At 72.6% G+C, this 26,564-nt stretch overlaps 22 non-coding genes across 22 annotated transcripts in view; 13 read left to right on the top strand and 9 right to left on the bottom strand.

The window, feature by feature from the left end:
• Positions 1–26, top strand: part of TRNAE-CUC (transfer RNA glutamic acid (anticodon CUC)) — a 72-nt gene extending 46 nt beyond the window's left edge. Inside the window, exon 1 of the tRNA in view lies at positions 1–26. This exon is cut by the window's left edge and continues 46 nt beyond it. This is a non-coding gene — a tRNA (tRNA-Glu).
• Positions 27–2,256: 2,230 nt separating this feature from the next.
• TRNAG-GCC (transfer RNA glycine (anticodon GCC)) lies at positions 2,257–2,327 on the bottom strand. Its single transcript has one exon. It is a non-coding gene; the product is annotated as a tRNA-Gly (tRNA).
• A 1,551-nt stretch (positions 2,328–3,878) lies between these two features.
• TRNAL-CAG (transfer RNA leucine (anticodon CAG)) lies at positions 3,879–3,961 on the bottom strand. The gene has a single exon. It is a non-coding gene; the product is annotated as a tRNA-Leu (tRNA).
• Positions 3,962–4,576: 615 nt separating this feature from the next.
• Positions 4,577–4,648, top strand: TRNAD-GUC (transfer RNA aspartic acid (anticodon GUC)). The gene has a single exon. It is a non-coding gene; the product is annotated as a tRNA-Asp (tRNA).
• A 794-nt stretch (positions 4,649–5,442) lies between these two features.
• TRNAG-UCC (transfer RNA glycine (anticodon UCC)) lies at positions 5,443–5,514 on the top strand. The gene has a single exon. It is a non-coding gene; the product is annotated as a tRNA-Gly (tRNA).
• Positions 5,515–5,819: 305 nt separating this feature from the next.
• On the top strand, positions 5,820–5,891 carry TRNAE-CUC (transfer RNA glutamic acid (anticodon CUC)). The gene has a single exon. It is a non-coding gene; the product is annotated as a tRNA-Glu (tRNA).
• Positions 5,892–8,122: 2,231 nt separating this feature from the next.
• Positions 8,123–8,193, bottom strand: TRNAG-GCC (transfer RNA glycine (anticodon GCC)). Its single transcript has one exon. It is a non-coding gene; the product is annotated as a tRNA-Gly (tRNA).
• A 1,541-nt stretch (positions 8,194–9,734) lies between these two features.
• Positions 9,735–9,817, bottom strand: TRNAL-CAG (transfer RNA leucine (anticodon CAG)). Its single transcript has one exon. It is a non-coding gene; the product is annotated as a tRNA-Leu (tRNA).
• A 593-nt stretch (positions 9,818–10,410) lies between these two features.
• On the top strand, positions 10,411–10,482 carry TRNAD-GUC (transfer RNA aspartic acid (anticodon GUC)). The gene has a single exon. It is a non-coding gene; the product is annotated as a tRNA-Asp (tRNA).
• Positions 10,483–11,276: 794 nt separating this feature from the next.
• TRNAG-UCC (transfer RNA glycine (anticodon UCC)) lies at positions 11,277–11,348 on the top strand. Its single transcript has one exon. It is a non-coding gene; the product is annotated as a tRNA-Gly (tRNA).
• Positions 11,349–11,653: 305 nt separating this feature from the next.
• On the top strand, positions 11,654–11,725 carry TRNAE-CUC (transfer RNA glutamic acid (anticodon CUC)). Its single transcript has one exon. It is a non-coding gene; the product is annotated as a tRNA-Glu (tRNA).
• Positions 11,726–13,958: 2,233 nt separating this feature from the next.
• TRNAG-GCC (transfer RNA glycine (anticodon GCC)) lies at positions 13,959–14,029 on the bottom strand. The gene has a single exon. It is a non-coding gene; the product is annotated as a tRNA-Gly (tRNA).
• Positions 14,030–15,568: 1,539 nt separating this feature from the next.
• Positions 15,569–15,651, bottom strand: TRNAL-CAG (transfer RNA leucine (anticodon CAG)). The gene has a single exon. It is a non-coding gene; the product is annotated as a tRNA-Leu (tRNA).
• Positions 15,652–16,269: 618 nt separating this feature from the next.
• Positions 16,270–16,341, top strand: TRNAD-GUC (transfer RNA aspartic acid (anticodon GUC)). Its single transcript has one exon. It is a non-coding gene; the product is annotated as a tRNA-Asp (tRNA).
• Positions 16,342–17,135: 794 nt separating this feature from the next.
• On the top strand, positions 17,136–17,207 carry TRNAG-UCC (transfer RNA glycine (anticodon UCC)). Its single transcript has one exon. It is a non-coding gene; the product is annotated as a tRNA-Gly (tRNA).
• Positions 17,208–17,512: 305 nt separating this feature from the next.
• TRNAE-CUC (transfer RNA glutamic acid (anticodon CUC)) lies at positions 17,513–17,584 on the top strand. The gene has a single exon. It is a non-coding gene; the product is annotated as a tRNA-Glu (tRNA).
• A 2,234-nt stretch (positions 17,585–19,818) lies between these two features.
• Positions 19,819–19,889, bottom strand: TRNAG-GCC (transfer RNA glycine (anticodon GCC)). Its single transcript has one exon. It is a non-coding gene; the product is annotated as a tRNA-Gly (tRNA).
• A 1,547-nt stretch (positions 19,890–21,436) lies between these two features.
• TRNAL-CAG (transfer RNA leucine (anticodon CAG)) lies at positions 21,437–21,519 on the bottom strand. The gene has a single exon. It is a non-coding gene; the product is annotated as a tRNA-Leu (tRNA).
• A 609-nt stretch (positions 21,520–22,128) lies between these two features.
• On the top strand, positions 22,129–22,200 carry TRNAD-GUC (transfer RNA aspartic acid (anticodon GUC)). The gene has a single exon. It is a non-coding gene; the product is annotated as a tRNA-Asp (tRNA).
• Positions 22,201–22,992: 792 nt separating this feature from the next.
• On the top strand, positions 22,993–23,064 carry TRNAG-UCC (transfer RNA glycine (anticodon UCC)). Its single transcript has one exon. It is a non-coding gene; the product is annotated as a tRNA-Gly (tRNA).
• A 305-nt stretch (positions 23,065–23,369) lies between these two features.
• TRNAE-CUC (transfer RNA glutamic acid (anticodon CUC)) lies at positions 23,370–23,441 on the top strand. The gene has a single exon. It is a non-coding gene; the product is annotated as a tRNA-Glu (tRNA).
• Positions 23,442–25,674: 2,233 nt separating this feature from the next.
• TRNAG-GCC (transfer RNA glycine (anticodon GCC)) lies at positions 25,675–25,745 on the bottom strand. The gene has a single exon. It is a non-coding gene; the product is annotated as a tRNA-Gly (tRNA).
• Positions 25,746–26,564: the final 819 nt, after the last annotated feature.

The raw sequence follows: 26,564 nt of genomic DNA on the forward strand, positions 1-26,564 counted from the left end.
CCCGGGTTCGATTCCCGGTCAGGGAAGCCTTTCTTCTTCCTCTGGCCCTCCGGGGCCTCCCCTCCCGGCCGGCCGAGCCGAGCCCCCCACCGTCCCGTCCCCAGTGCACCCGCACCACCCCCTTTTAGCCCACGCCAGCACGCCCGGCCAGAGCTGGCTAGCTTGTCGCGGGCCCCGCCGCCACGATGGACGGGTGCACACAAGGCCACCTGCCACGCCCCGACGGGCAGCCCCAAGTCTCGCCCTGCCACCTCGGCCCGTCCGAGCCTTTTGGCCTGACTGGCCCACCGGAGGCCCTCGGCATCGCCTCTCCCCTTCGCACTTCCCCCCCCCCCCCACGTCCCCCGCCCCGTGCACGCGCTCGCCTGGCACCTTGGCTTCCACAGCCCGAGACGCGAGTGGCCGGGGCGGCCTCTGTCCCCCGCCGGGACCACCAGTGTGCGCAGGCGCCCCTGCCCCCCGAGTGTGCTCGGACCCCCACCGCCCCCTCCGGTGGCGCTCCTAGCTGGCCACGCTGACGAGCCATCCTGTCCTCCCTCCTGAGGTGCCCGCGGTGGCGGTGCCAGGCGCGTGGGTCAGGTGAGTCACGCGCAGCCCTGAGTCCCGTCACCTGGCCGAGCAGCCCCCCTCGGGCCTGGAACCTCTCGGGCGGCTTCCCTGCCCCACGCGGGGCGGGAGCGCCACGACCTGGCTGGCTGCGTCTCTCCCCGGCGACGGAGAGCGGACCCCAGGGGCACGCCGGTCTTGGGCGCCGATGCGAGCGCAGAGTCCGACCGCTGTGCCCGGGAGGTGGAGGAGGGAAGAGGCATCCGGGCACGGCCCGGACCACCCCCCCCCCCCGGGGCACTGGAGGTGAGACAGGGGTGAGGTGCCGTGGGAGCCACGGGGGAAGACAACCCAGCAGCCAGGCAGGTGGGTGGCGGTCGAGGCACCCCGGGGGACTGGGCGCACTTGTCGCCAACTCGTCATTCCAATTGCAGGACACGTCGGTCCCTTCCATCCTTGGGCAAAGGGGCCGGCGTGTTACCCAGTGGTCCCTTTCGCCACCTCCGCGCCCCACCCCACACCCCCGATGAGCGGCGTCCTCCACCACCCCTCCCACTCACGCACACTTTTCCCAGTTGCACTTTTCACAGTTTCCCATCCCGCCTCGCCCTGTGCCTCGCCATGATAGGCGCCGTCCGTCCCTCTGTCCACCCCTGTCTGTATCCGTCCTCTTCTGCGGATGCCTCCCAAGGTCCATCGCACACCTCAGTCTCCTTTCCGCCCCAACTTGGACACCCCTGTCCGCCGGGGATTTGTTCTGTGATCAGAGGTGTCCCCTCTCGAGGCCAAGCGGTCAGCCGGTGCGCCGCGCACACCTGCCGGGGCACACTCGCTTCAACCGCACAAGCCCCCTGCAGCGGTGCGGAGGAGCCGCGGCGGCCGTGGGTCTCCGGGTGCTTCCCATGCCCACGGGAAGTTTCCTCGGAGTCCTTGCTTTTGCGTGTGTGTGTGCGTGTGGGTGTGTGTGGAGGGGTGGAGGGGTGGAGGTCGGGGTGGGAGAGGGATGGAGGACGGTGGTGGACTTTGGTGCCGTGGGTGGCTCTAGCGGTGGAAGAGGAAGCCGCGTTGGCACGGTAGCGCGGCGGCGAAGCGGGTCGCAGAGAATCAAGGGCCTGCGCGACCATGACGTTAGGCACGCTGGGGTCTTGCGGGTGCGGGTGCCGGTGCCACCTGGAGTCTGTGAGCGACCCTCGCGGACGATGGGCTGTATAGCGCACCTAGGCGTGGCAGCTTGGTTTCTGCCGGTTGTGCAAAAGGGGAGGATTTCTGGAGTGTGGGTAGAGTGAGCCAGAGCGTGCGTGTGTGTGTGTGTGTGTGTGTGTGTGTCGGGGAGGGGGGGCTGGTGGGAGGGGCGGCGGTGCGAGGGAAGGGGAGGAGCGTGCGGGTGGCAGCGCGAGTTGGTGCGTGGATGCGTTCCTTGCAGTGAATCGGGAGACTGGAGCGAGGCGAGCGTCGTTAAAGAGAAGAAGGGCAAGGCAGGTGTGTGGGCGGGCGCGGATGGGCCCTTGGCTCCCGGGCGGGCGGAGTTCTGTCCCCAGGGCGAGCGAGCCAGGGAGGAGGAAGGGGTTGTGCGGCAGGGGCGGGGACGGGATGGGGCGTGGGCGGGCCCCCAGAGAGGAGCAGAGGTGGCTTTGGCCAGGTGCTCTGAAGGTGGGAGAGAGGAAGCGTAGCGCGCAGTTGGCGCTGCGGGGCCAAAAGGGGATGGCGCGTTGCATGGGCCGGGAATCGAACCCGGGCCTCCCGCGTGGCAGGCGAGAATTCTACCACTGAACCACCCATGCACCCACGGACGTGGTCCACAGAGGGCTTCCCCAGCGGCGCCGGCCGCCTCCGTTGCCGGTCCCCGCCAGTAGTGAGCGTGAGCGTGAGCGTGAGCGTGAGCGTCTGCTCCGTGGGAGCAGGAGGCGGGCGGTCTGCAAGACAGGCTCCAGGCACGCGGAGAGCCAGCCCCTGGGGCGCGGCGCGGCGCGGCACGGACGTCCGGGCAGAGGAAGGCACGGAGGCGGACTGGGCTCATCCCGTGCTTTGTCCCTCGTCCAGGGCCGCCTCCACAGCCTGCCCGTGTCCGCAGAGGCAGCCAGGAGCCGGACCCAGCCCGGCCAGCGCCCGAACCCCAAACAGCCGGAGCCATCTGTGGCAGGTGCAGGCAGGCGAGGGACCTTGCCTTCAGCTACTCCCAGCCCCGAGCCAGAGTCCGTTTGGCGGATGGTTTTCTCGCGCGTGCAGTGTGTGTCCTGGAGGACGGGGTGGGGAACGGACCTCTCGTGTGTGGAGCCATGGGGCCGGGGGCTGGGGGCGGGGGCGGGGGGCGGGGCGGGTGGGCTGTGTGTCTTTGTGTGTGTGTGTGTGTGTGTGTGTGTGTGTGTGTGTGTGTGTGGGTGGGTGTGTGTTTGCGCTGGCGCCGGCGTCTGTCGGAGTTAGAGGCCAGGTAGCGCCGCCTGCGCCTCTGAGTGCGTCTCGGGCCAAGAGAGCAAAGGCCTGAGCGCGCTGGCAGGCGCCTCTCCCTAGGGGTCCGGCTCGGTGCCTTGACAGGTTGGGAGGCAGGAGGGCGGTCTTGGATCCGGGAGGAACGCTGGGGCGGAGTGGCCGGCCGGCGGCCTCCCCGAGCCAGGAGATGCGCTGTGGCGCCCGGCTGGATGGCCTGGGGGTCTAGGGCTTCCGCTCACTGCTCCCTGCAGCCACCTTCCCGGCTTGGACTCGTGAGCCAGGCCCCCAGAAGGGAGGGGTCCGCGCCGCCGGCTGGCCAGCAGACGGCTGGGCTGTATGGCTCCCGGGAGGCAGACAGGCAGGCAGGTAGGTGTGGCCAGGGGAAGGCCCCTAGGTGGAGAATCGTGTGGGCCGCCTCGGGAGGGTGTGGAGAGAATGGACTAGGGCCGGGGGGAAAGCACGGGGTGACGGTGGGGTGGGTGCGTGTTGCCGGTGGCGGCGGAAGCGGACGGCTGGCTGGAAGAGCCAGGCGCTGTCCAGCGGCCCCAAGTGGGAGCGGGAAGCGCGGGGAGCTTTGCAGCCTGGGCTGGTTCGCGAGTGCCGGGGTGAGGAGGGCAGGGGCGGGAATAGACGAGAAGGAGGACCAAAGAGCCTCCAGAAAGCAGCGGGTGCGAAGTCAGCGAAGCCTGCGGGTGTGGGAAAGGCGCTCGAGTCGCCGGGCAGTGCGTGTGTGTGTGCGCGCGCGCGCGCGCGCGCGCTCAGAGCCCGAGGCGGCGAGGGTGGAGGGGCTGGAGCTCGGTCCCGGGCAGCGTGTGCTCGGGTGCGAGGCGGGCCGCGGCCGCGAGAGGGTGTGGTCCAGTCCCGGGTGGCGTGGCTGCTGTGTGGGGCGGGCCAAAAGGTGGGCGTGTCAGGAGTGGGATTCGAACCCACGCCTCCAGGGGAGACTGCGACCTGAACGCAGCGCCTTAGACCGCTCGGCCATCCTGACGGCGGGTGTGGGCGCGTCGCCGCTGGCCTGGCTGGGACGCGGCGCTAACGCTGGCGTCCTTGGCCGTCATGGCGCCCGGCTGGCGGCTGTGTGGGTGCGCAAGGGGCGAGACACGCGCGGCTGCCCCGGAGGAGCACGGCCAGCCGCCTCGCCGCCGCCGCCGCCGCCGCCGCCGCCGCCGCCGCCGCCAGCGCGGCTCCCGTCGCTGTCGCACCCCCACCCCCAGCTCCCTGCAGGCCCCGTCCAGCGTCGGCGCCCCTTGCCCTGCTCCCCACCCCGCCTTCCTCGCCCTCGCCCTCGAAGCCCCGCTTGCCGTCTGGGGCCTTTTCTCCCGGCGCGATGCCCGCCTGGCAGACGAGAGAGAGGCAGCGCTCGTTGGGAGTACTGAGCGCCGTCCGGGTCCGTGTGTGGGCCCCGGGTCCGGGCGGACTCCGAGTCGGGGCTGGGGGCTGCCGTGCGGGAGAGGGGACCGAAGCGGGGCTGGGGTCGGGTGGGGCGTGGCCCGTGCCGTGCCGGGCGCCTGTGCAGGGCAGGGCGTCGAGCGAGGGCAGGCAGGGGCAGGCGTGGGGAGGCAGCCGGAGAGGGGTCGGGCGCCCGGGTGGCCGGCCGCCGCCGTCCTCGTTAGTATAGTGGTGAGTATCCCCGCCTGTCACGCGGGAGACCGGGGTTCGATTCCCCGACGGGGAGGCAAGACGCCCTTTTTGGTGGCCTGCGCAGCTCTGGGTCCCGCCTCTTGCTCCCGAGGGGCAGGGGCGCTTCTTCTCGGCCGTCCGTCGTCCGGCCGGCGGCGCGTGCCCGGCCTGCCCACCGTCCACCGGCCCCAGCCCTTTGCGTGGCTCGAGGCCGGACGCTGGGTCGCCACCGCGCAGCCGGGGCCTCGTGTGGTCCCCGCGGCAGCCACGGCGAGCTCCTCGGCGACGTGCCGCCCAGCCGCCCAGCCGCGCAGGCGCCGTGGGTGTCGCTCGGGTGGGAGGCAGATGGGTCCGGTCCCGTCTGGATGCGGGAGGTGGTGTGGCCTGCGCCCGCCCCCTCTGCTCCTTCCCGCGCCGGGCCGGGCCGGGCCGGGCCGGGCCGCTAGCTGCGGGCCGCGGAGGACGCGGAAGACGCCGGGCCGGGGACGTGGCGGGGCTCCCCAGCCGGCCTCCGAGGGCCCGAGAGCGGCCAGGCGGCCAGAGCGCCCTCCAGAGGCGGGCGGCGGTGGGCGCCGGGCGCGGGGCGCGGGGCGCGGGGCGCAGGGCGGGCGGGCGTACCCGGCGACCGGCCGGCGCAGCTGAGTCGGAGGGGCGAGGCTGGGGCGCCGGGCGGCCGGAGCCCGTGGTGGCCGGAGCCCGTGGTGGCCGGGCAGAGCTGCGGCCGGGCGGGACGTCGGGGCAGGGCTGCGCCGGGCGGCGGCGGCAGCAGCAGCGGCGAGCGAGCGCCAAGGCGAGAAGGCGCCGGAGCGCACCCTGGGCCGGCCGCGTCCGGCCGGCCCGGGCCGTACAGCGTTGGTGGTATAGTGGTGAGCATAGCTGCCTTCCAAGCAGTTGACCCGGGTTCGATTCCCGGCCAACGCAGCCGCCCGACCTTTTGCGCCGCTCCGGGGCCCTCCTGGCCAGACCCGCCGGGCGCTGGCAGTGGGGGACGGCGAGCCGGCCCGCTGGGCGCTGGGCGCTGGGCACGTGGCCCCAGGCGGCGTGCGGGTGCGAGGGCGGCCGGCGCGCAGCGTTTTGCGGGTGCTGCCAGCGGGCCGGGTGGACTGCGTGGGGCCCGCGGGCGGCTGGACGTGCAGAGGCAGGGGCCTCGGGGCCCAAGCGCAGCCGCGTGGGTGGAATGGAGGCGCTGGGTCCAGGGGGTGCAGGCCAGGCGCGCAGCCTGTCGCTCCCTGGTGGTCTAGTGGTTAGGATTCGGCGCTCTCACCGCCGCGGCCCGGGTTCGATTCCCGGTCAGGGAAGCCTTTCTTCTTCCTCTGGCCCTCCGGGGCCTCCCCTCCCGGCCGGCCGAGCCGAGCCCCCCACCGTCCCGTCCCCAGTGCACCCGCACCACCCCCTTTTAGCCCACGCCAGCACGCCCGGCCAGAGCTGGCTAGCTTGTCGCGGGCCCCGCCGCCACGATGGACGGGTGCACACAAGGCCACCTGCCACGCCCCGACGGGCAGCCCCAAGTCTCGCCCTGCCACCTCGGCCCGTCCGAGCCTTTTGGCCTGGCTGGCCCACCGGAGGCCCTCGGCATCGCCTCTCCCCTTCGCACTTCCCCCCCCCCCCCACGTCCCCCGCCCCGTGCACGCGCTCGCCTGGCACCTTGGCTTCCACAGCCCGAGACGCGAGTGGCCGGGGCGGCCTCTGTCCCCCGCCGGGACCACCAGTGTGCGCAGGCGCCCCTGCCCCCCGAGTGTGCTCGGACCCCCACCGCCCCCTCCGGTGGCGCTCCTAGCTGGCCACGCTGACGAGCCATCCTGTCCTCCCTCCTGAGGTGCCCGCGGTGGCGGTGCCGGGCGCGTGGGTCAGGTGAGCCACGCGCAGCCCTGAGTCCCGTCACCTGGCCGAGCAGCCCCCCTCGGGCCTGGAACCTCTCGGGCGGCTTCCCTGCCCCACGCGGGGCGGGAGCGCCACGACCTGGCTGGCTGCGTCTCTCCCCGGCGACGGAGAGCGGACCCCAGGGGCACGCCGGTCTTGGGCGCCGATGCGAGCGCAGAGTCCGACCGCTGTGCCCGGGAGGTGGAGGAGGGAAGAGGCATCCGGGCACGGCCCGGACCACCCCCCCCCCCCCGGGGCACTGGAGGTGAGACAGGGGTGAGGTGCCGTGGGAGCCACGGGGGAAGACAACCCAGCAGCCAGGCAGGTGGGTGGCGGTCGAGGCACCCCGGGGGACTGGGCGCACTTGTCGCCAACTCGTCATTCCAATTGCAGGACACGTCGGTCCCTTCCATCCTTGGGCAAAGGGGCCGGCGTGTTACCCAGTGGTCCCTTTCGCCACCTCCGCGCCCCACCCCACACCCCCGATGAGCGGCGTCCTCCACCACCCCTCCCACTCACGCACACTTTTCCCAGTTGCACTTTTCACAGTTTCCCATCCCGCCTCGCCCTGTGCCTCGCCATGATAGGCGCCGTCCGTCCCTCTGTCCACCCCTGTCTGTATCCGTCCTCTTCTGCGGATGCCTCCCAAGGTCCATCGCACACCTCAGTCTCCTTCCCGCCCCAACTTGGACACCCCTGTCCGCCGGGGATTTGTTCTGTGATCAGAGGTGTCCCCTCTCGAGGCCAAGCGGTCAGCCGGTGCGCCGCGCACACCTGCCGGGGCACACTCGCTTCAACCGCACAAGCCCCCTGCAGCGGTGCGGAGGAGCCGCGGCGGCCGTGGGTCTCCGGGTGCTTCCCGTGCCCACGGGAAGTTTCCTCGGAGTCCTTGCTTTTGCGTGTGTGTGTGCGTGTGGGTGTGTGTGGAGGGGTGGAGGGGTGGAGGTCGGGGTGGGAGAGGGATGGAGGACGGTGGTGGACTTTGGTGCCGTGGGTGGCTCTAGCGGTGGAAGAGGAAGCCGCGTTGGCACGGTAGCGCGGCGGCGAAGCGGGTCGCAGAGAATCAAGGGCCTGCGCGACCATGACGTTAGGCACGCTGGGGTCTTGCGGGTGCGGGTGCCGGTGCCACCTGGAGTCTGTGAGCGACCCTCGCGGACGATGGGCTGTATAGCGCACCTAGGCGTGGCAGCTTGGTTTCTGCCGGTTGTGCAAAAGGGGAGGATTTCTGGAGTGTGGGTAGAGTGAGCCAGAGCGTGCGTGTGTGTGTGTGTGTGTGTGTGTGTGTCGGGGAGGGGGGGCTGGTGGGAGGGGCGGCGGTGCGAGGGAAGGGGAGGAGCGTGCGGGTGGCAGCGCGAGTTGGTGCGTGGATGCGTTCCTTGCAGTGAATCGGGAGACTGGAGCGAGGCGAGCGTCGTTAAAGAGAAGAAGGGCAAGGCAGGTGTGTGGGCGGGCGCGGATGGGCCCTTGGCTCCCGGGCGGGCGGAGTTCTGTCCCCAGGGCGAGCGAGCCAGGGAGGAGGAAGGGGTTGTGCGGCAGGGGCGGGGACGGGATGGGGCGTGGGCGGGCCCCCAGAGAGGAGCAGAGGTGGCTTTGGCCAGGTGCTCTGAAGGTGGGAGAGAGGAAGCGTAGCGCGCAGTTGGCGCTGCGGGGCCAAAAGGGGATGGCGCGTTGCATGGGCCGGGAATCGAACCCGGGCCTCCCGCGTGGCAGGCGAGAATTCTACCACTGAACCACCCATGCACCCACGGACGTGGTCCACAGAGGGCTTCCCCAGCGGCGCCGGCCGCCTCCGTTGCCGGTCCCCGCCAGTAGTGAGCGTGAGCGTGAGCGTGAGCGTGAGCGTCTGCTCCGTGGGAGCAGGAGGCGGGCGGTCTGCAAGACAGGCTCCAGGCACGCGGAGAGCCAGCCCCTGGGGCGCGGCGCGGCGCGGCACGGACGTCCGGGCAGAGGAAGGCACGGAGGCGGACTGGGCTCATCCCGTGCTTTGTCCCTCGTCCAGGGCCGCCTCCACAGCCTGCCCGTGTCCGCAGAGGCAGCCAGGAGCCGGACCCAGCCCGGCCAGCGCCCGAACCCCAAACAGCCGGAGCCATCTGTGGCAGGTGCAGGCAGGCGAGGGACCTTGCCTTCAGCTACTCCCAGCCCCGAGCCAGAGTCCGTTTGGCGGATGGTTTTCTCGCGCGTGCAGTGTGTGTCCTGGAGGACGGGGTGGGGAACGGACCTCTCGTGTGTGGAGCCATGGGGCCGGGGGCTGGGGGCGGGGGCGGGGGGCGGGGCGGGTGGGCTGTGTGTCTTTGTGTGTGTGTGTGTGTGTGTGTGTGTGTGTGTGTGTGTGGGTGGGTGTGTGTTTGCGCTGGCGCCGGCGTCTGTCGGAGTTAGAGGCCAGGTAGCGCCGCCTGCGCCTCTGAGTGCGTCTCGGGCCAAGAGAGCAAAGGCCTGAGCGCGCTGGCAGGCGCCTCTCCCTAGGGGTCCGGCTCGGTGCCTTGACAGGTTGGGAGGCAGGAGGGCGGTCTTGGATCCGGGAGGAACGCTGGGGCGGAGTGGCCGGCCGGCGGCCTCCCCGAGCCAGGAGATGCGCTGTGGCGCCCGGCTGGATGGCCTGGGGGTCTAGGGCTTCCGCTCACTGCTCCCTGCAGCCACCTTCCCGGCTTGGACTCGTGAGCCAGGCCCCCAGAAGGGAGGGGTCCGCGCCGCCGGCTGGCCAGCAGACGGCTGGGCTGTATGGCTCCCGGGAGGCAGACAGGCAGGCAGGTAGGTGTGGCCAGGGGAAGGCCCCTAGGTGGAGAATCGTGTGGGCCGCCTCGGGAGGGTGTGGAGAGAATGGACTAGGGCCGGGGGGAAAGCACGGGGTGACGGTGGGGTGGGTGCGTGTTGCCGGTGGCGGCGGAAGCGGACGGCTGGCTGGAAGAGCCAGGCGCTGTCCAGCGGCCCCAAGTGGGAGCGGGAAGCGCGGGGAGCTTTGCAGCCTGGGCTGGTTCGCGAGTGCCGGGGTGAGGAGGGCAGGGGCGGGAATAGACGAGAAGGAGGACCAAAGAGCCTCCAGAAAGCAGCGGGTGCGAAGTCAGCGAAGCCTGCGGGTGTGGGAAAGGCGCTCGAGTCGCCGGGCAGTGCGTGTGTGTGTGCGCGCGCGCGCGCGCTCAGAGCCCGAGGCGGCGAGGGTGGAGGGGCTGGAGCTCGGTCCCGGGCAGCGTGTGCTCGGGTGCGAGGCGGGCCGCGGCCGCGAGAGGGTGTGGTCCAGGCCCGGGTGGCGTGGCTGCTGTGTGGGGCGGGCCAAAAGGTGGGCGTGTCAGGAGTGGGATTCGAACCCACGCCTCCAGGGGAGACTGCGACCTGAACGCAGCGCCTTAGACCGCTCGGCCATCCTGACGGCGGGTGTGGGCGCGTCGCCGCTGGCCTGGCTGGGACGCGGCGCTAACGCTGGCGTCCTTGGCCGTCATGGCGCCCGGCTGGCGGCTGTGTGGGTGCGCAAGGGGCGAGACACGCGCGGCCAGCCGCCTCGCCGCCGCCGCCGCCGCCGCCGCCGCCGCCGCCGCCAGCGCGGCTCCCGTCGCTGTCGCACCCCCACCCCCAGCTCCCTGCAGGCCCCGTCCAGCGTCGGCGCCCCTTGCCCTGCTCCCCACCCCGCCTTCCTCGCCCTCGCCCTCGCAGCCCCGCTTGCCGTCTGGGGCCTTTTCTCCCGGCGCGATGCCCGCCTGGCAGACGAGAGAGAGGCAGCGCTCGTTGGGAGTACTGAGCGCCGTCCGGGTCCGTGTGTGGGCCCCGGGTCCGGGCGGACTCCGAGTCGGGGCTGGGGGCTGCCGTGCGGGAGAGGGGGCCGAAGCGGGGCTGGGGTCGGTTGGGGCGTGGCCCGTGCCGTGCCGGGCGCCTGTGCAGGGCAGGGCGTCGAGCGAGGGCAGGCAGGGGCAGGCGTGGGGAGGCAGCCGGAGAGGGGTCGGGCGCCCGGGTGGCCGGCCGCCGCCGTCCTCGTTAGTATAGTGGTGAGTATCCCCGCCTGTCACGCGGGAGACCGGGGTTCGATTCCCCGACGGGGAGGCAAGACGCCCTTTTTGGTGGCCTGCGCAGCTCTGGGTCCCGCCTCTTGCTCCCGAGGGGCAGGGGCGCTTCTTCTCGGCCGTCCGTCGTCCGGCCGGCGGCGCGTGCCCGGCCTGCCCACCGTCCACCGGCCCCAGCCCTTTGCGTGGCTCGAGGCCGGACGCTGGGTCGCCACCGCGCAGCCGGGGCCTCGTGTGGTCCCCGCGGCAGCCACGGCGAGCTCCTCGGCGACGTGCCGCCCAGCCGCCCAGCCGCGCAGGCGCCGTGGGTGTCGCTCGGGTGGGAGGCAGATGGGTCCGGTCCCGTCTGGATGCGGGAGGTGGTGTGGCCTGCGCCCGCCCCCTCTGCTCCTTCCCGCGCCGGGCCGGGCCGGGCCGGGCCGGGCCGCTAGCTGCGGGCCGCGGAGGACGCGGAAGACGCCGGGCCGGGGACGTGGCGGGGCTCCCCAGCCGGCCTCCGAGGGCCCGAGAGCGGCCAGGCGGCCAGAGCGCCCTCCAGAGGCGGGCGGCGGTGGGCGCCGGGCGCGGGGCGCGGGGCGCGGGGCGCAGGGCGGGCGGGCGTACCCGGCGACCGGCCGGCGCAGCTGAGTCGGAGGGGCGAGGCTGGGGCGCCGGGCGGCCGGAGCCCGTGGTGGCCGGAGCCCGTGGTGGCCGGGCAGAGCTGCGGCCGGGCGGGACGTCGGGGCAGGGCTGCGCCGGGCGGCGGCGGCAGCAGCAGCGGCGAGCGAGCGCCAAGGCGAGAAGGCGCCGGAGCGCACCCTGGGCCGGCCGCGTCCGGCCGGCCCGGGCCGTGCAGCGTTGGTGGTATAGTGGTGAGCATAGCTGCCTTCCAAGCAGTTGACCCGGGTTCGATTCCCGGCCAACGCAGCCGCCCGACCTTTTGCGCCGCTCCGGGGCCCTCCTGGCCAGACCCGCCGGGCGCTGGCAGTGGGGGACGGCGAGCCGGCCCGCTGGGCGCTGGGCGCTGGGCACGTGGCCCCAGGCGGCGTGCGGGTGCGAGGGCGGCCGGCGCGCAGCGTTTTGCGGGTGCTGCCAGCGGGCCGGGTGGACTGCGTGGGGCCGGCGGGCGGCTGGACGTGCAGAGGCAGGGGCCTCGGGGCCCAAGCGCAGCCGCGTGGGTGGAATGGAGGCGCTGGGTCCAGGGGGTGCAGGCCAGGCGCGCAGCCTGTCGCTCCCTGGTGGTCTAGTGGTTAGGATTCGGCGCTCTCACCGCCGCGGCCCGGGTTCGATTCCCGGTCAGGGAAGCCTTTCTTCTTCCTCTGGCCCTCCGGGGCCTCCCCTCCCGGCCGGCCGAGCCGAGCCCCCCACCGTCCCGTCCCCAGTGCACCCGCACCACCCCCTTTTAGCCCACGCCAGCACGCCCGGCCAGAGCTGGCTAGCTTGTCGCGGGCCCCGCCGCCACGATGGACGGGTGCACACAAGGCCACCTGCCACGCCCCGACGGGCAGCCCCAAGTCTCGCCCTGCCACCTCGGCCCGTCCGAGCCTTTTGGCCTGACTGGCCCACCGGAGGCCCTCGGCATCGCCTCTCCCCTTCGCACTTCCCCCCCCCCCCCCACGTCCCCCGCCCCGTGCACGCGCTCGCCTGGCACCTTGGCTTCCACAGCCCGAGACGCGAGTGGCCGGGGCGGCCTCTGTCCCCCGCCGGGACCACCAGTGTGCGCAGGCGCCCCTGCCCCCCGAGTGTGCTCGGACCCCCACCGCCCCCTCCGGTGGCGCTCCTAGCTGGCCACGCTGACGAGCCATCCTGTCCTCCCTCCTGAGGTGCCCGCGGTGGCGGTGCCAGGCGCGTGGGTCAGGTGAGTCACGCGCAGCCCTGAGTCCCGTCACCTGGCCGAGCAGCCCCCCTCGGGCCTGGAACCTCTCGGGCGGCTTCCCTGCCCCACGCGGGGCGGGAGCGCCACGACCTGGCTGGCTGCGTCTCTCCCCGGCGACGGAGAGCGGACCCCAGGGGCACGCCGGTCTTGGGCGCCGATGCGAGCGCAGAGTCCGACCGCTGTGCCCGGGAGGTGGAGGAGGGAAGAGGCATCCGGGCACGGCCCGGACCACCCCCCCCCCCCGGGGCACTGGAGGTGAGACAGGGGTGAGGTGCCGTGGGAGCCACGGGGGAAGACAACCCAGCAGCCAGGCAGGTGGGTGCCGGTCGAGGCACCCCGGGGGACTGGGCGCACTTGTCGCCAACTCGTCATTCCAATTGCAGGACACGTCGGTCCCTTCCATCCTTGGGCAAAGGGGCCGGCGTGTTACCCAGTGGTCCCTTTCGCCACCTCCGCGCCCCACCCCACACCCCCGATGAGCGGCGTCCTCCACCACCCCTCCCACTCACGCACACTTTTCCCAGTTGCACTTTTCACAGTTTCCCATCCCGCCTCGCCCTGTGCCTCGCCATGATAGGCGCCGTCCGTCCCTCTGTCCACCCCTGTCTGTATCCGTCCTCTTCTGCGGATGCCTCCCAAGGTCCATCGCACACCTCAGTCTCCTTCCCGCCCCAACTTGGACACCCCTGTCCGCCGGGGATTTGTTCTGTGATCAGAGGTGTCCCCTCTCGAGGCCAAGCGGTCAGCCGGTGCGCCGCGCACACCTGCCGGGGCACACTCGCTTCAACCGCACAAGCCCCCTGCAGCGGTGCGGAGGAGCCGCGGCGGCCGTGGGTCTCCGGGTGCTTCCCGTGCCCACGGGAAGTTTCCTCGGAGTCCTTGCTTTTGCGTGTGTGTGTGCGTGTGGGTGTGTGTGGAGGGGTGGAGGGGTGGAGGTCGGGGTGGGAGAGGGATGGAGGACGGTGGTGGACTTTGGTGCCGTGGGTGGCTCTAGCGGTGGAAGAGGAAGCCGCGTTGGCACGGTAGCGCGGCGGCGAAGCGGGTCGCAGAGAATCAAGGGCCTGCGCGACCATGACGTTAGGCACGCTGGGGTCTTGCGGGTGCGGGTGCCGGTGCCACCTGGAGTCTGTGAGCGACCCTCGCGGACGATGGGCTGTATAGCGCACCTAGGCGTGGCAGCTTGGTTTCTGCCGGTTGTGCAAAAGGGGAGGATTTCTGGAGTGTGGGTAGAGTGAGCCAGAGCGTGCGTGTGTGTGTGTGTGTGTGTGTGTGTGTGTCGGGGAGGGGGGGCTGGTGGGAGGGGCGGCGGTGCGAGGGAAGGGGAGGAGCGTGCGGGTGGCAGCGCGAGTTGGTGCGTGGATGCGTTCCTTGCAGTGAATCGGGAGACTGGAGCGAGGCGAGCGTCGTTAAAGAGAAGAAGGGCAAGGCAGGTGTGTGGGCGGGCGCGGATGGGCCCTTGGCTCCCGGGCGGGCGGAGTTCTGTCCCCAGGGCGAGCGAGCCAGGGAGGAGGAAGGGGTTGTGCGGCAGGGGCGGGGACGGGATGGGGCGTGGGCGGGCCCCCAGAGAGGAGCAGAGGTGGCTTTGGCCAGGTGCTCTGAAGGTGGGAGAGAGGAAGCGTAGCGCGCAGTTGGCGCTGCGGGGCCAAAAGGGGATGGCGCGTTGCATGGGCCGGGAATCGAACCCGGGCCTCCCGCGTGGCAGGCGAGAATTCTACCACTGAACCACCCATGCACCCACGGACGTGGTCCACAGAGGGCTTCCCCAGCGGCGCCGGCCGCCTCCGTTGCCGGTCCCCGCCAGTAGTGAGCGTGAGCGTGAGCGTGAGCGTCTGCTCCGTGGGAGCAGGAGGCGGGCGGTCTGCAAGACAGGCTCCAGGCACGCGGAGAGCCAGCCCCTGGGGCGCGGCGCGGCGCGGCACGGACGTCCGGGCAGAGGAAGGCACGGAGGCGGACTGGGCTCATCCCGTGCTTTGTCCCTCGTCCAGGGCCGCCTCCACAGCCTGCCCGTGTCCGCAGAGGCAGCCAGGAGCCGGACCCAGCCCGGCCAGCGCCCGAACCCCAAACAGCCGGAGCCATCTGTGGCAGGTGCAGGCAGGCGAGGGACCTTGCCTTCAGCTACTCCCAGCCCCGAGCCAGAGTCCGTTTGGCGGATGGTTTTCTCGCGCGTGCAGTGTGTGTCCTGGAGGACGGGGTGGGGAACGGACCTCTCGTGTGTGGAGCCATGGGGCCGGGGGCTGGGGGCGGGGGCGGGGGGCGGGGCGGGTGGGCTGTGTGTCTTTGTGTGTGTGTGTGTGTGTGTGTGTGTGTGTGTGTGTGTGTGGGTGGGTGTGTGTTTGCGCTGGCGCCGGCGTCTGTCGGAGTTAGAGGCCAGGTAGCGCCGCCTGCGCCTCTGAGTGCGTCTCGGGCCAAGAGAGCAAAGGCCTGAGCGCGCTGGCAGGCGCCTCTCCCTAGGGGTCCGGCTCGGTGCCTTGACAGGTTGGGAGGCAGGAGGGCGGTCTTGGATCCGGGAGGAACGCTGGGGCGGAGTGGCCGGCCGGCGGCCTCCCCGAGCCAGGAGATGCGCTGTGGCGCCCGGCTGGATGGCCTGGGGGTCTAGGGTTTCCGCTCACTGCTCCCTGCAGCCACCTTCCCGGCTTGGACTCGTGAGCCAGGCCCCCAGAAGGGAGGGGTCCGCGCCGCCGGCTGGCCAGCAGACGGCTGGGCTGTATGGCTCCCGGGAGGCAGACAGGCAGGCAGGTAGGTGTGGCCAGGGGAAGGCCCCTAGGTGGAGAATCGTGTGGGCCGCCTCGGGAGGGTGTGGAGAGAATGGACTAGGGCCGGGGGGAAAGCACGGGGTGACGGTGGGGTGGGTGCGTGTTGCCGGTGGCGGCGGAAGCGGACGGCTGGCTGGAAGAGCCAGGCGCTGTCCAGCGGCCCCAAGTGGGAGCGGGAAGCGCGGGGAGCTTTGCAGCCTGGGCTGGTTCGCGAGTGCCGGGGTGAGGAGGGCAGGGGCGGGAATAGACGAGAAGGAGGACCAAAGAGCCTCCAGAAAGCAGCGGGTGCGAAGTCAGCGAAGCCTGCGGGTGTGGGAAAGGCGCTCGAGTCGCCGGGCAGTGCGTGTGTGTGTGCGCGCGCGCGCGCGCGCTCAGAGCCCGAGGCGGCGAGGGTGGAGGGGCTGGAGCTCGGTCCCGGGCAGCGTGTGCTCGGGTGCGAGGCGGGCCGCGGCCGCGAGAGGGTGTGGTCCAGTCCCGGGTGGCGTGGCTGCTGTGTGGGGCGGGCCAAAAGGTGGGCGTGTCAGGAGTGGGATTCGAACCCACGCCTCCAGGGGAGACTGCGACCTGAACGCAGCGCCTTAGACCGCTCGGCCATCCTGACGGCGGGTGTGGGCGCGTCGCCGCTGGCCTGGCTGGGACGCGGCGCTAACGCTGGCGTCCTTGGCCGTCATGGCGCCCGGCTGGCGGCTGTGTGGGTGCGCAAGGGGCGAGACACGCGCGGCTGCCCCGGAGGAGCACGGCCAGCCGCCTCGCCGCCGCCGCCGCCGCCGCCGCCGCCGCCGCCGCCGCCGCCAGCGCGGCTCCCGTCGCTGTCGCACCCCCACCCCCAGCTCCCTGCAGGCCCCGTCCAGCGTCGGCGCCCCTTGCCCTGCTCCCCACCCCGCCTTCCTCGCCCTCGCCCTCGAAGCCCCGCTTGCCGTCTGGGGCCTTTTCTCCCGGCGCGATGCCCGCCTGGCAGACGAGAGAGAGGCAGCGCTCGTTGGGAGTACTGAGCGCCGTCCGGGTCCGTGTGTGGGCCCCGGGTCCGGGCGGACTCCGAGTCGGGGCTGGGGGCTGCCGTGCGGGAGAGGGGACCGAAGCGGGGCTGGGGTCGGGTGGGGCGTGGCCCGTGCCGTGCCGGGCGCCTGTGCAGGGCAGGGCGTCGAGCGAGGGCAGGCAGGGGCAGGCGTGGGGAGGCAGCCGGAGAGGGGTCGGGCGCCCGGGTGGCCGGCCGCCGCCGTCCTCGTTAGTATAGTGGTGAGTATCCCCGCCTGTCACGCGGGAGACCGGGGTTCGATTCCCCGACGGGGAGGCAAGACGCCCTTTTTGGTGGCCTGCGCAGCTCTGGGTCCCGCCTCTTGCTCCCGAGGGGCAGGGGCGCTTCTTCTCGGCCGTCCGTCGTCCGGCCGGCGGCGCGTGCCCGGCCTGCCCACCGTCCACCGGCCCCAGCCCTTTGCGTGGCTCGAGGCCGGACGCTGGGTCGCCACCGCGCAGCCGGGGCCTCGTGTGGTCCCCGCGGCAGCCACGGCGAGCTCCTCGGCGACGTGCCGCCCAGCCGCCCAGCCGCGCAGGCGCCGTGGGTGTCGCTCGGGTGGGAGGCAGATGGGTCCGGTCCCGTCTGGATGCGGGAGGTGGTGTGGCCTGCGCCCGCCCCCTCTGCTCCTTCCCGCGCCGGGCCGGGCCGGGCCGGGCCGGGCCGCTAGCTGCGGGCCGCGGAGGACGCGGAAGACGCCGGGCCGGGGACGTGGCGGGGCTCCCCAGCCGGCCTCCGAGGGCCCGAGAGCGGCCAGGCGGCCAGAGCGCCCTCCAGAGGCGGGCGGCGGTGGGCGCCGGGCGCGGGGCGCGGGGCGCGGGGCGCAGGGCGGGCGGGCGTACCCGGCGACCGGCCGGCGCAGCTGAGTCGGAGGGGCGAGGCTGGGGCGCCGGGCGGCCGGAGCCCGTGGTGGCCGGAGCCCGTGGTGGCCGGGCAGAGCTGCGGCCGGGCGGGACGTCGGGGCAGGGCTGCGCCGGGCGGCGGCGGCAGCAGCAGCGGCGAGCGAGCGCCAAGGCGAGAAGGCGCCGGAGCGCACCCTGGGCCGGCCGCGTCCGGCCGGCCCGGGCCGTACAGCGTTGGTGGTATAGTGGTGAGCATAGCTGCCTTCCAAGCAGTTGACCCGGGTTCGATTCCCGGCCAACGCAGCCGCCCGACCTTTTGCGCCGCTCCGGGGCCCTCCTGGCCAGACCCGCCGGGCGCTGGCAGTGGGGGACGGCGAGCCGGCCCGCTGGGCGCTGGGCGCTGGGCACGTGGCCCCAGGCGGCGTGCGGGTGCGAGGGCGGCCGGCGCGCAGCGTTTTGCGGGTGCTGCCAGCGGGCCGGGTGGACTGCGTGGGGCCGGCGGGCGGCTGGACGTGCAGAGGCAGGGGCCTCGGGGCCCAAGCGCAGCCGCGTGGGTGGAATGGAGGCGCTGGGTCCAGGGGGTGCAGGCCAGGCGCGCAGCCTGTCGCTCCCTGGTGGTCTAGTGGTTAGGATTCGGCGCTCTCACCGCCGCGGCCCGGGTTCGATTCCCGGTCAGGGAAGCCTTTCTTCTTCCTCTGGCCCTCCGGGGCCTCCCCTCCCGGCCGGCCGAGCCGAGCCCCCCACCGTCCCGTCCCCAGTGCACCCGCACCACCCCCTTTTAGCCCACGCCAGCACGCCCGGCCAGAGCTGGCTAGCTTGTCGCGGGCCCCGCCGCCACGATGGACGGGTGCACACAAGGCCACCTGCCACGCCCCGACGGGCAGCCCCAAGTCTCGCCCTGCCACCTCGGCCCGTCCGAGCCTTTTGGCCTGACTGGCCCACCGGAGGCCCTCGGCATCGCCTCTCCCCTTCGCACTTCCACCCCCCCCCCCACGTCCCCCGCCCCGTGCACGCGCTCGCCTGGCACCTTGGCTTCCACAGCCCGAGACGCGAGTGGCCGGGGCGGCCTCTGTCCCCCGCCGGGACCACCAGTGTGCGCAGGCGCCCCTGCCCCCCGAGTGTGCTCGGACCCCCACCGCCCCCTCCGGTGGCGCTCCTAGCTGGCCACGCTGACGAGCCATCCTGTCCTCCCTCCTGAGGTGCCCGCGGTGGCGGTGCCAGGCGCGTGGGTCAGGTGAGTCACGCGCAGCCCTGAGTCCCGTCACCTGGCCGAGCAGCCCCCCTCGGGCCTGGAACCTCTCGGGCGGCTTCCCTGCCCCACGCGGGGCGGGAGCGCCACGACCTGGCTGGCTGCGTCTCTCCCCGGCGACGGAGAGCGGACCCCAGGGGCACGCCGGTCTTGGGCGCCGATGCGAGCGCAGAGTCCGACCGCTGTGCCCGGGAGGTGGAGGAGGGAAGAGGCATCCGGGCACGGCCCGGACCACCCCCCCCCCCCCCCGGGGCACTGGAGGTGAGACAGGGGTGAGGTGCCGTGGGAGCCACGGGGGAAGACAACCCAGCAGCCAGGCAGGTGGGTGCCGGTCGAGGCACCCCGGGGGACTGGGCGCACTTGTCGCCAACTCGTCATTCCAATTGCAGGACACGTCGGTCCCTTCCATCCTTGGGCAAAGGGGCCGGCGTGTTACCCAGTGGTCCCTTTCGCCACCTCCGCGCCCCACCCCACACCCCCGATGAGCGGCGTCCTCCACCACCCCTCCCACTCACGCACACTTTTCCCAGTTGCACTTTTCACAGTTTCCCATCCCGCCTCGCCCTGTGCCTCGCCATGATAGGCGCCGTCCGTCCCTCTGTCCACCCCTGTCTGTATCCGTCCTCTTCTGCGGATGCCTCCCAAGGTCCATCGCACACCTCAGTCTCCTTCCCGCCCCAACTTGGACACCCCTGTCCGCCGGGGATTTGTTCTGTGATCAGAGGTGTCCCCTCTCGAGGCCAAGCGGTCAGCCGGTGCGCCGCGCACACCTGCCGGGGCACACTCGCTTCAACCGCACAAGCCCCCTGCAGCGGTGCGGAGGAGCCGCGGCGGCCGTGGGTCTCCGGGTGCTTCCCGTGCCCACGGGAAGTTTCCTCGGAGTCCTTGCTTTTGCGTGTGTGTGTGCGTGTGGGTGTGTGTGGAGGGGTGGAGGGGTGGAGGTCGGGGTGGGAGAGGGATGGAGGACGGTGGTGGACTTTGGTGCCGTGGGTGGCTCTAGCGGTGGAAGAGGAAGCCGCGTTGGCACGGTAGCGCGGCGGCGAAGCGGGTCGCAGAGAATCAAGGGCCTGCGCGACCATGACGTTAGGCACGCTGGGGTCTTGCGGGTGCGGGTGCCGGTGCCACCTGGAGTCTGTGAGCGACCCTCGCGGACGATGGGCTGTATAGCGCACCTAGGCGTGGCAGCTTGGTTTCTGCCGGTTGTGCAAAAGGGGAGGATTTCTGGAGTGTGGGTAGAGTGAGCCAGAGCGTGCGTGTGTGTGTGTGTGTGTGTGTGTGTGTCGGGGAGGGGGGGCTGGTGGGAGGGGCGGCGGTGCGAGGGAAGGGGAGGAGCGTGCGGGTGGCAGCGCGAGTTGGTGCGTGGATGCGTTCCTTGCAGTGAATCGGGAGACTGGAGCGAGGCGAGCGTCGTTAAAGAGAAGAAGGGCAAGGCAGGTGTGTGGGCGGGCGCGGATGGGCCCTTGGCTCCCGGGCGGGCGGAGTTCTGTCCCCAGGGCGAGCGAGCCAGGGAGGAGGAAGGGGTTGTGCGGCAGGGGCGGGGACGGGATGGGGCGTGGGCGGGCCCCCAGAGAGGAGCAGAGGTGGCTTTGGCCAGGTGCTCTGAAGGTGGGAGAGAGGAAGCGTAGCGCGCAGTTGGCGCTGCGGGGCCAAAAGGGGATGGCGCGTTGCATGGGCCGGGAATCGAACCCGGGCCTCCCGCGTGGCAGGCGAGAATTCTACCACTGAACCACCCATGCACCCACGGACGTGGTCCACAGAGGGCTTCCCCAGCGGCGCCGGCCGCCTCCGTTGCCGGTCCCCGCCAGTAGTGAGCGTGAGCGTGAGCGTGAGCGTGAGCGTCTGCTCCGTGGGAGCAGGAGGCGGGCGGTCTGCAAGACAGGCTCCAGGCACGCGGAGAGCCAGCCCCTGGGGCGCGGCGCGGCGCGGCACGGACGTCCGGGCAGAGGAAGGCACGGAGGCGGACTGGGCTCATCCCGTGCTTTGTCCCTCGTCCAGGGCCGCCTCCACAGCCTGCCCGTGTCCGCAGAGGCAGCCAGGAGCCGGACCCAGCCCGGCCAGCGCCCGAACCCCAAACAGCCGGAGCCATCTGTGGCAGGTGCAGGCAGGCGAGGGACCTTGCCTTCAGCTACTCCCAGCCCCGAGCCAGAGTCCGTTTGGCGGATGGTTTTCTCGCGCGTGCAGTGTGTGTCCTGGAGGACGGGGTGGGGAACGGACCTCTCGTGTGTGGAGCCATGGGGCCGGGGGCTGGGGGCGGGGGCGGGGGGCGGGGCGGGTGGGCTGTGTGTCTTTGTGTGTGTGTGTGTGTGTGTGTGTGTGTGTGTGTGTGTGTGGGTGGGTGTGTGTTTGCGCTGGCGCCGGCGTCTGTCGGAGTTAGAGGCCAGGTAGCGCCGCCTGCGCCTCTGAGTGCGTCTCGGGCCAAGAGAGCAAAGGCCTGAGCGCGCTGGCAGGCGCCTCTCCCTAGGGGTCCGGCTCGGTGCCTTGACAGGTTGGGAGGCAGGAGGGCGGTCTTGGATCCGGGAGGAACGCTGGGGCGGAGTGGCCGGCCGGCGGCCTCCCCGAGCCAGGAGATGCGCTGTGGCGCCCGGCTGGATGGCCTGGGGGTCTAGGGCTTCCGCTCACTGCTCCCTGCAGCCACCTTCCCGGCTTGGACTCGTGAGCCAGGCCCCCAGAAGGGAGGGGTCCGCGCCGCCGGCTGGCCAGCAGACGGCTGGGCTGTATGGCTCCCGGGAGGCAGACAGGCAGGCAGGTAGGTGTGGCCAGGGGAAGGCCCCTAGGTGGAGAATCGTGTGGGCCGCCTCGGGAGGGTGTGGAGAGAATGGACTAGGGCCGGGGGGAAAGCACGGGGTGACGGTGGGGTGGGTGCGTGTTGCCGGTGGCGGCGGAAGCGGACGGCTGGCTGGAAGAGCCAGGCGCTGTCCAGCGGCCCCAAGTGGGAGCGGGAAGCGCGGGGAGCTTTGCAGCCTGGGCTGGTTCGCGAGTGCCGGGGTGAGGAGGGCAGGGGCGGGAATAGACGAGAAGGAGGACCAAAGAGCCTCCAGAAAGCAGCGGGTGCGAAGTCAGCGAAGCCTGCGGGTGTGGGAAAGGCGCTCGAGTCGCCGGGCAGTGCGTGTGTGTGTGCGCGCGCGCGCGCGCGCGCTCAGAGCCCGAGGCGGCGAGGGTGGAGGGGCTGGAGCTCGGTCCCGGGCAGCGTGTGCTCGGGTGCGAGGCGGGCCGCGGCCGCGAGAGGGTGTGGTCCAGTCCCGGGTGGCGTGGCTGCTGTGTGGGGCGGGCCAAAAGGTGGGCGTGTCAGGAGTGGGATTCGAACCCACGCCTCCAGGGGAGACTGCGACCTGAACGCAGCGCCTTAGACCGCTCGGCCATCCTGACGGCGGGTGTGGGCGCGTCGCCGCTGGCCTGGCTGGGACGCGGCGCTAACGCTGGCGTCCTTGGCCGTCATGGCGCCCGGCTGGCGGCTGTGTGGGTGCGCAAGGGGCGAGACACGCGCGGCTGCCCCGGAGGAGCACGGCCAGCCGCCTCGCCGCCGCCGCCGCCGCCGCCGCCGCCGCCGCCAGCGCGGCTCCCGTCGCTGTCGCACCCCCACCCCCAGCTCCCTGCAGGCCCCGTCCAGCGTCGGCGCCCCTTGCCCTGCTCCCCACCCCGCCTTCCTCGCCCTCGCCCTCGCAGCCCCGCTTGCCGTCTGGGGCCTTTTCTCCCGGCGCGATGCCCGCCTGGCAGACGAGAGAGAGGCAGCGCTCGTTGGGAGTACTGAGCGCCGTCCGGGTCCGTGTGTGGGCCCCGGGTCCGGGCGGACTCCGAGTCGGGGCTGGGGGCTGCCGTGCGGGAGAGGGGGCCGAAGCGGGGCTGGGGTCGGTTGGGGCGTGGCCCGTGCCGTTGCGGGCGCCTGTGCAGGGCAGGGCGTCGAGCGAGGGCAGGCAGGGGCAGGCGTGGGGAGGCAGCCGGAGAGGGGTCGGGCGCCCGGGTGGCCGGCCGCCGCCGTCCTCGTTAGTATAGTGGTGAGTATCCCCGCCTGTCACGCGGGAGACCGGGGTTCGATTCCCCGACGGGGAGGCAAGACGCCCTTTTTGGTGGCCTGCGCAGCTCTGGGTCCCGCCTCTTGCTCCCGAGGGGCAGGGGCGCTTCTTCTCGGCCGTCCGTCGTCCGGCCGGCGGCGCGTGCCCGGCCTGCCCACCGTCCACCGGCCCCAGCCCTTTGCGTGGCTCGAGGCCGGACGCTGGGTCGCCACCGCGCAGCCGGGGCCTCGTGTGGTCCCCGCGGCAGCCACGGCGAGCTCCTCGGCGACGTGCCGCCCAGCCGCCCAGCCGCGCAGCCGCTCAGCCGCCGTGGGTGTCGCTCGGGTGGGAGGCAGATGGGTCCGGTCCCGTCTGGATGCGGGAGGTGGTGTGGCCTGCGCCCGCCCCCTCTGCTCCTTCCCGCGCCGGGCCGGGCCGGGCCGCTAGCTGCGGGCCGCGGAGGACGCGGAAGACGCCGGGCCGGGGACGTGGCGGGGCTCCCCAGCCGGCCTCCGAGGGCCCGAGAGCGGCCAGGCGGCCAGAGCGCCCTCCAGAGGCGGGCGGCGGTGGGCGCCGGGCGCGGGGCGCGGGGCGCGGGGCGCAGGGCGGGCGGGCGTGCCCGGCGACCGGCCGGCGCAGCTGAGTCGGAGGGGCGAGGCTGGGGCGCCGGGCGGCCGGAGCCCGTGGTGGCCGGAGCCCGTGGTGGCCGGGCAGAGCTGCGGCCGGGCGGGACGTCGGGGCAGGGCTGCGCCGGGCGGCGGCGGCAGCAGCAGCGGCGAGCGAGCGCCAAGGCGAGAAGGCGCCGGAGCGCACCCTGGGCCGGCCGCGTCCGGCCGGCCCGGGCCGTGCAGCGTTGGTGGTATAGTGGTGAGCATAGCTGCCTTCCAAGCAGTTGACCCGGGTTCGATTCCCGGCCAACGCAGCCGCCCGACCTTTTGCGCCGCTCCGGGGCCCTCCTGGCCAGACCCGCCGGGCGCTGGCAGTGGGGGACGGCGAGCCGGCCCGCTGGGCGCTGGGCGCTGGGCACGTGGCCCCAGGCGGCGTGCGGGTGCGAGGGCGGCCGGCGCGCAGCGTTTTGCGGGTGCTGCCAGCGGGCCGGGTGGACTGCGTGGGGCCCGCGGGCGGCTGGACGTGCAGAGGCAGGGGCCTCGGGGCCCAAGCGCAGCCGCGTGGGTGGAATGGAGGCGCTGGGTCCAGGGGGTGCAGGCCAGGCGCGCAGCCTGTCGCTCCCTGGTGGTCTAGTGGTTAGGATTCGGCGCTCTCACCGCCGCGGCCCGGGTTCGATTCCCGGTCAGGGAAGCCTTTCTTCTTCCTCTGGCCCTCCGGGGCCTCCCCTCCCGGCCGGCCGAGCCGAGCCCCCCACCGTCCCGTCCCCAGTGCACCCGCACCACCCCCTTTTAGCCCACGCCAGCACGCCCGGCCAGAGCTGGCTAGCTTGTCGCGGGCCCCGCCGCCACGATGGACGGGTGCACACAAGGCCACCTGCCACGCCCCGACGGGCAGCCCCAAGTCTCGCCCTGCCACCTCGGCCCGTCCGAGCCTTTTGGCCTGACTGGCCCACCGGAGGCCCTCGGCATCGCCTCTCCCCTTCGCACTTCCACCCCCCCCCCCACGTCCCCCGCCCCGTGCACGCGCTCGCCTGGCACCTTGGCTTCCACAGCCCGAGACGCGAGTGGCCGGGGCGGCCTCTGTCCCCCGCCGGGACCACCAGTGTGCGCAGGCGCCCCTGCCCCCCGAGTGTGCTCGGACCCCCACCGCCCCCTCCGGTGGCGCTCCTAGCTGGCCACGCTGACGAGCCATCCTGTCCTCCCTCCTGAGGTGCCCGCGGTGGCGGTGCCAGGCGCGTGGGTCAGGTGAGTCACGCGCAGCCCTGAGTCCCGTCACCTGGCCGAGCAGCCCCCCTCGGGCCTGGAACCTCTCGGGCGGCTTCCCTGCCCCACGCGGGGCGGGAGCGCCACGACCTGGCTGGCTGCGTCTCTCCCCGGCGACGGAGAGCGGACCCCAGGGGCACGCCGGTCTTGGGCGCCGATGCGAGCGCAGAGTCCGACCGCTGTGCCCGGGAGGTGGAGGAGGGAAGAGGCATCCGGGCACGGCCCGGACCACCCCCCCCCCCCCCGGGGCACTGGAGGTGAGACAGGGGTGAGGTGCCGTGGGAGCCACGGGGGAAGACAACCCAGCAGCCAGGCAGGTGGGTGCCGGTCGAGGCACCCCGGGGGACTGGGCGCACTTGTCGCCAACTCGTCATTCCAATTGCAGGACACGTCGGTCCCTTCCATCCTTGGGCAAAGGGGCCGGCGTGTTACCCAGTGGTCCCTTTCGCCACCTCCGCGCCCCACCCCACACCCCCGATGAGCGGCGTCCTCCACCACCCCTCCCACTCACGCACACTTTTCCCAGTTGCACTTTTCACAGTTTCCCATCCCGCCTCGCCCTGTGCCTCGCCATGATAGGCGCCGTCCGTCCCTCTGTCCACCCCTGTCTGTATCCGTCCTCTTCTGCGGATGCCTCCCAAGGTCCATCGCACACCTCAGTCTCCTTCCCGCCCCAACTTGGACACCCCTGTCCGCCGGGGATTTGTTCTGTGATCAGAGGTGTCCCCTCTCGAGGCCAAGCGGTCAGCCGGTGCGCCGCGCACACCTGCCGGGGCACACTCGCTTCAACCGCACAAGCCCCCTGCAGCGGTGCGGAGGAGCCGCGGCGGCCGTGGGTCTCCGGGTGCTTCCCGTGCCCACGGGAAGTTTCCTCGGAGTCCTTGCTTTTGCGTGTGTGTGTGCGTGTGGGTGTGTGTGGAGGGGTGGAGGGGTGGAGGTCGGGGTGGGAGAGGGATGGAGGACGGTGGTGGACTTTGGTGCCGTGGGTGGCTCTAGCGGTGGAAGAGGAAGCCGCGTTGGCACGGTAGCGCGGCGGCGAAGCGGGTCGCAGAGAATCAAGGGCCTGCGCGACCATGACGTTAGGCACGCTGGGGTCTTGCGGGTGCGGGTGCCGGTGCCACCTGGAGTCTGTGAGCGACCCTCGCGGACGATGGGCTGTATAGCGCACCTAGGCGTGGCAGCTTGGTTTCTGCCGGTTGTGCAAAAGGGGAGGATTTCTGGAGTGTGGGTAGAGTGAGCCAGAGCGTGCGTGTGTGTGTGTGTGTGTGTGTGTGTGTCGGGGAGGGGGGGCTGGTGGGAGGGGCGGCGGTGCGAGGGAAGGGGAGGAGCGTGCGGGTGGCAGCGCGAGTTGGTGCGTGGATGCGTTCCTTGCAGTGAATCGGGAGACTGGAGCGAGGCGAGCGTCGTTAAAGAGAAGAAGGGCAAGGCAGGTGTGTGGGCGGGCGCGGATGGGCCCTTGGCTCCCGGGCGGGCGGAGTTCTGTCCCCAGGGCGAGCGAGCCAGGGAGGAGGAAGGGGTTGTGCGGCAGGGGCGGGGACGGGATGGGGCGTGGGCGGGCCCCCAGAGAGGAGCAGAGGTGGCTTTGGCCAGGTGCTCTGAAGGTGGGAGAGAGGAAGCGTAGCGCGCAGTTGGCGCTGCGGGGCCAAAAGGGGATGGCGCGTTGCATGGGCCGGGAATCGAACCCGGGCCTCCCGCGTGGCAGGCGAGAATTCTACCACTGAACCACCCATGCACCCACGGACGTGGTCCACAGAGGGCTTCCCCAGCGGCGCCGGCCGCCTCCGTTGCCGGTCCCCGCCAGTAGTGAGCGTGAGCGTGAGCGTGAGCGTGAGCGTCTGCTCCGTGGGAGCAGGAGGCGGGCGGTCTGCAAGACAGGCTCCAGGCACGCGGAGAGCCAGCCCCTGGGGCGCGGCGCGGCGCGGCACGGACGTCCGGGCAGAGGAAGGCACGGAGGCGGACTGGGCTCATCCCGTGCTTTGTCCCTCGTCCAGGGCCGCCTCCACAGCCTGCCCGTGTCCGCAGAGGCAGCCAGGAGCCGGACCCAGCCCGGCCAGCGCCCGAACCCCAAACAGCCGGAGCCATCTGTGGCAGGTGCAGGCAGGCGAGGGACCTTGCCTTCAGCTACTCCCAGCCCCGAGCCAGAGTCCGTTTGGCGGATGGTTTTCTCGCGCGTGCAGTGTGTGTCCTGGAGGACGGGGTGGGGAACGGACCTCTCGTGTGTGGAGCCATGGGGCCGGGGGCTGGGGGCGGGGGCGGGGGGCGGGGCGGGTGGGCTGTGTGTCTTTGTGTGTGTGTGTGTGTGTGTGTGTGTGTGTGTGTGTGTGTGGGTGGGTGTGTGTTTGCGCTGGCGCCGGCGTCTGTCGGAGTTAGAGGCCAGGTAGCGCCGCCTGCGCCTCTGAGTGCGTCTCGGGCCAAGAGAGCAAAGGCCTGAGCGCGCTGGCAGGCGCCTCTCCCTAGGGGTCCGGCTCGGTGCCTTGACAGGTTGGGAGGCAGGAGGGCGGTCTTGGATCCGGGAGGAACGCTGGGGCGGAGTGGCCGGCCGGCGGCCTCC

The sequence above is a fragment of the Puma concolor genome, chromosome E4 (assembly GCF_028749965.1).
Source record: "Puma concolor isolate L17-30 chromosome E4, mPumCon1.1.hap2, whole genome shotgun sequence".
NCBI lineage: Eukaryota > Metazoa > Chordata > Mammalia > Carnivora > Felidae > Puma > Puma concolor.